The 5595-nt window shown below is 32.5% G+C and overlaps 1 pseudogene; it reads left to right on the forward strand.

Annotated features, from left to right (window-relative positions):
- On the forward strand, positions 2241-3431 carry LOC18587056 (annotated as a pseudogene).

Consider the following 5595-nt stretch of genomic DNA (forward strand, 5'->3'; position numbering starts at 1 on the left):
ATAGGTTAATTCCATCAAGTGTATATTGCAGTATAATATACTATCCATAAGGGATATGGAATGCATTAAGAGTTTAACTCAACCTCTCTTGCATTGCAGTTTTGCACTATTTACAAACCATAGGAGGGACAATAATTTCAATAGTGCATTAATTTATCAACAAATAACTTGTTATTACCTATATAAACCTAATTCATGGGATTTCCAATCGTATAGGTTGGGTTACTATTATTTGTTGATTTCCTCATTTGGCTTAAGTCCCATTCCCCTCGATGTAGCATTAATTAATTTTCTTCCTAGGGGTTTAGTTAGAGGATTGGCCAAATTCAGCTCTGAGTTCACATAATTAATGGATATAATTCCATCTCTAAGCAACTGTTTTACTACATCATATCTCAAACAAATGTGTTTATTTTTACCATTAAAAGTTTTATTCTTTGCAATGGCTATTGCCGTTTGGCAATTACAATGCATGGACACAGAAGGTGTTCGTTTCATTCCCAATGGAATATCTGCTAAGAGGTTTCTAGAATGGATGGATTTTGTTTGTGCTAATCATGATGTTTGCTCTGGTTTCAAAGCATTGCACAGGTGTTTTGGGTTTTTGCCTTTTTTTTGGATGATTGTCTTTGTTGATTTCGTTGATCCTGTTGTTTGTTCTGGTTAAAGCTGAGTTGGTCTCATTTTTATTGTTTTGATGCTCCTTTGTATTTTTGCTCTAGCTAAAGTTGAACCTGGGTTGTTTTTCCTTATATTTTGTTCTGCATATGAGTTATTGCTTTTCTAAGAACTGCCACTATAGATTCCAGGTTGTACCTGATGGGGAATGTTCTTATCCCCATTTTACTTTTATTAATGAAGTTTTACCTTTAAAAAAAAATGATGTTTGGTTTAACCCATTCCACTGTTGGCTCGGCTTTTTTCGAAGTCACTCTAACTTTTGCATAAGGGGCTCCCTCACCACATCTAGAACAGATGGATTTTCATATGACCATTTGGCCTTTGCCCACCATCCATTTCTAAGTTTACCACATCCTACATTTGTCAGATATCCCATAACATCCCTTTGAAAACCAGGCCATTTCTATAAAAGCTGATGTTTCATATATTTGCGAAAAAGGCCATGGGCCAAATTGGACTACTCCCACCACAAGAAATAATAGCATTCCAAGTAGTAAATAAAGCTTTTACATTACTTGGCAGAACCCAATTATACCCCCAATTTTTAATCCAAAGGTTCCATACTTGTCAAGAATAATTGCAACCGAGGAAGAGATGATCCGCTGTCAGTTAAAATTCTACTATACAAATATACGTATCAAATAGATAATATATAAGTAAGCAAAGTATCGATCCCATAGAGAATTGATTTAAAATTTTATTAAGTATTAAAATTAGAATAATTTAATCTTATCCAAATACTCAAAATTAATTGATTAACTAAAACTAATTAACTAAAATTTAAACCAATAGGAAAAATCAAAATAATAATAACTTATCAAATCAAGCAAGCCTAAGATTACAATATCTTTCACACTTCATCTAAGTCTTACCTCTCTTCCTTAACTTATTTCAATAGGTTGAATTGCTAACCTAGAGTCCTAATTTATTTATAAGGGTCTACCGACTCATCTTATAAAAATATTTATTTTAACCAAATCACTATATCACTATGTGAATTGAAATTAAAACAGACTCATTAAGTTCAGCTCTAATCTGGCTACATATGGCCTATAGGTATATCCCTATCCTATACGCAAATCAATTAATATAATCATATGCTATCTCAATTTTAGTCTATACTAAACTCGCTTTCCTAAGTTTTTTTAAGTTTCTAAATCAATTTAATTGGTGGTCAAGCAATTAAAAGCATTAAGAACAAATTAGAATAAACAATTTAACTCCCATTGAAGATAAGTAAGAAAGAGATTACAAAACTAGATTATATATGAGTTCAATTGTAATCCTAGAAAAAGAAAATTAGCTACTCATGATTACAAAAACAAATAACATCATAATAAATTCAACCATTGAGAGTAACAATAAAAATAAAAGCCAAAGAAGAAAAGAAAACAATATTTGCCGCTTGATATCCAAGTTTCAGCCTCAACTACTAGCTTCTTGAATCTCCAAAAAGTTTTTTCTAATATTGTTAAATAAATCATATTTATACTAATAAATTTAACTTAAAATTTCTTAAGTTGACTTAGGGTTTAATTAAACTTAAAAGTGTAATGAGAGGCACAAAAATCAATTGTCAATCTTGGCTACTGACCCCAAAAAATGGCAGAGCAAGCTTGTTGAAAATCAAGAGAAGAAGAGGTAAAATGGAGAATCGAAAAGCATCAGAGCATGTGGCATGCAATTCGCATACGAATTACAGCCTCCGCTGTTTGTCGATTTCGATCTCGACATCTCTTCTGGATCGAGTTGTCTTCTCGTGGGCTCCAACGGATCTGGGCAGACGATATTGTTGAAAATTTTAGCTGGAAAGCATATGGTTGGTGGAAGAGATGTTGTGAGAGTGCTAAACCGTTCGGCTTTCCATGACACTCAACTTGTTTGCAGTGGCGATTTAGCTTATTTGGGTGGATCTTGGAGTAAAACTATTGGCTCTGCTGGCGAGGTTCCATTGCAGGGGGACTTCTCGGCAGAACACATGATATTTGGAGTTGAAGGGATTGATCCTGTGAGGAGATAAAAATTGATTAACCTGCTTGATATTGATTTGCAATGGCGAATGCATTAGGTATCTGATGGGCAACGGCAACGAGTCCAAATTTGTATGGGTCTTCTTCATCCTTTCCAGGTTCTTTTGCTAGATGAGGTTACGGTGGACCTTGATGTTGTTGCGAGGATGGATCTACTTGATTTCTTTAAGGAGGAATGTGAGCAGAGAGGAGCCACAATTGTATATGCAACCCATATCTTTGATGGGTTGGAGACATGGGCAACACATCTAGCTTACATCCAAGATGGTGAATTGAAGAGATCTGAGAAGTTGACATAAGTTACTGAGTTGAAAAGCTCAGAAAATTTGCTTTCTGTTGTTGAGGCCTGGGTTCGCTCCGAAACCAAGTGCGAGAAAAAGAAACCCATCAAAACCCCCGCCCAAGTCCAGAAGGCCTCGCCCTTTGGTACTTCTTCTTTCATGTCATCCAGGCACATGGCACACTATCGTTGATCTCTCTTAATCCAGCAATTTTTCAATAATTTTTTGAAAATCGAAGCCAGAAATACAAGTGGGGAAAGTTTTCGTCAGCTACTATTGACGTTTGCTCTCCCCACTATAGAATAATATACTTGTTAGCTCCATCTTGTCTAATTAATAGGGAATAGCCTTTCTCTCTTTCTGGTAATTCTGTTTAAAAATGATAATGGTGAAACACATGGTCTGTCTTTGGAAAATAGTGTTGTAATTTATCAACCATTTTGGTAATGGAAAAAAAAAATTGTCAATCTTTACAAATTTTCATTTCCGGTATAATACGTCTAGCCATTTTTCAATACGATTTTCTCTATCTTCGATGTAGAACTGTGTAAAGTGATATTCATAAAAGTTGTAGCTCCGTCTCTTAGCTTTCCAATGGTACAAGAATCGTATCATTTGGAGTTCTGTTGCTCAAGTTATGGCTAAAATATTAAAATATATACAAGCAGACTTTCGGATCTTTCAACATCTCATTTTTCAAAATTAAGCCCAATTTTTTTAATTCTTACAAAATATAAAACTAATAAACAATAGCCAAATTAAAAAGAATAACATAAAATTAAAATAACTCACTTACAAATAAACTAATTATAAAAATAACTAAAAATAAATAAATTATAATTAAAAATTGAAGACTTCGCTAATATTTAATAACAAAATTAGAATAAAATAACTCTATAAAATAGAATTATCACACCTCCAAATTTAAGATTTTGCTAGTTCTCGAGCAAAAGAAAATCACAAAAAGAAAACTGAACATAAACAATTCTTGAACAAGAGATAGAAGTATCAAATCATGATTTCCCAAAATTTCTTCAAAAATTAACTCAAATTCCAACTTAAAGTAAACATACAGTTAATCCTTAAATTTGTGCATCAATTCAAGTGAAAATTTACTTTTCGAATGGACTTCCGTGTGTGTGTGAATGTTCTCTTACAAAGAATATCATACAATTCGGATTAGTTTATGCCAAATCTAAGCATAGATTAGTATTAGGATCCTATAAGTTTGCTTTTCATCTCTTTCTCCATTAATGTAGATTAACACTTATTTAAGGATCAATAGGTTTTTATCAAGCTTGTAATGTAAGGCTAGGGTCAAGGTATGATAAAAGATATATTTAGGCTCAAATTCACCCTAAGCACTTAATCAATTTAGGACATATAAAGAGCTCGATTTTTTTTTATAGCACCCCCAAACTTGAAGTAAACTTTCCTTTGTACAACACACTTTATTTCTTTTCTTTTTTTTTTTTTAAACCCCCAAACTTATTTTTGACAATTATAAACTAAGGGTCATTTTCCTAACAACCATCACTTTTTTTTTTCACCTTTCTCCCTCAATTTATTCTTAAACTCAAATCATTCTTTAGAAAGATTAAAATACTTAGAAGGTGAAAGGTTCAAATTGATGAATTTAAATCGACAAACCAAGGCTAACATAATTGTTTAATTAGAAAGAAAAGGTAAATTAGGCTCAAAAAGGGTGACTAAGGATAAATATAACAAGGTAGGCTCAAAAAGGCTCAAACGGTCTAAAGATGGCTTAAATCACTTCCTATCCTAAGTGTTATATAAGATTTTGCCTCGAGAGAGAATCAAACAAATTCTAAAATTCTTGACTTCACTATACTTTTTCATCAATATAAAATCTCTCTAAATCACACAAAAATTCTAAGTTAAAGAGTATAGTGCTCAAATTATTGGAAGTTACATTCTAAAATAAAGCTAATACAAGAATATCATATAAAATTAAATCATAACTATATGTCTCCCAAAAGCTAAGAATCAAAAGATAATTAAAATATCATCCTAGGATTGGGACAATCATGAATGAGGTGCAACTATCTCAACTTTTTTTTTGAAACACAATAAAACATGCAACACATAAATAAATATGCAAGACATATCTTAAAATAAAGCTAACTAAAAAAATTAACTAACAAAATTCTAAACCACTCCCCCAAACTTGGAATAAACATTGTCCTCAGTATGATAAAAGAAAATAAAAGAAAAAGGACAAGAATACTCCCCTAACTCTGAAGCTGTAGTCTACATGTCCTCCGCATCGTCACCACCCATTATCTACTCTTAGCAACAAAGCATTCATCAATTATATATGCAGCAAACAACAAGTCCATGAATCCATTATATGGGTAACAAGAAATTGGCACTATTATTCAAAATTTTCGGCACTCTAAGCATTAATCATGAGGAAGTATAAAAAACCCATTAACAAACATGCACAATGGAATCATTCAAGTAGCAAAGATTATAGAATTTACTATGAACACCAACCTCATCCTCTCTCTATACAAAACAATTGACAACCCAATGTTTGGAGGAGTACTTACCTTAAGAGTGCAGGATTTCAAAGGGAAAAT

Source organism: Theobroma cacao, chromosome 10 (assembly GCF_000208745.1).
Source record: "Theobroma cacao cultivar B97-61/B2 chromosome 10, Criollo_cocoa_genome_V2, whole genome shotgun sequence".
In the NCBI taxonomy this organism is placed as follows: domain Eukaryota; kingdom Viridiplantae; phylum Streptophyta; class Magnoliopsida; order Malvales; family Malvaceae; genus Theobroma; species Theobroma cacao.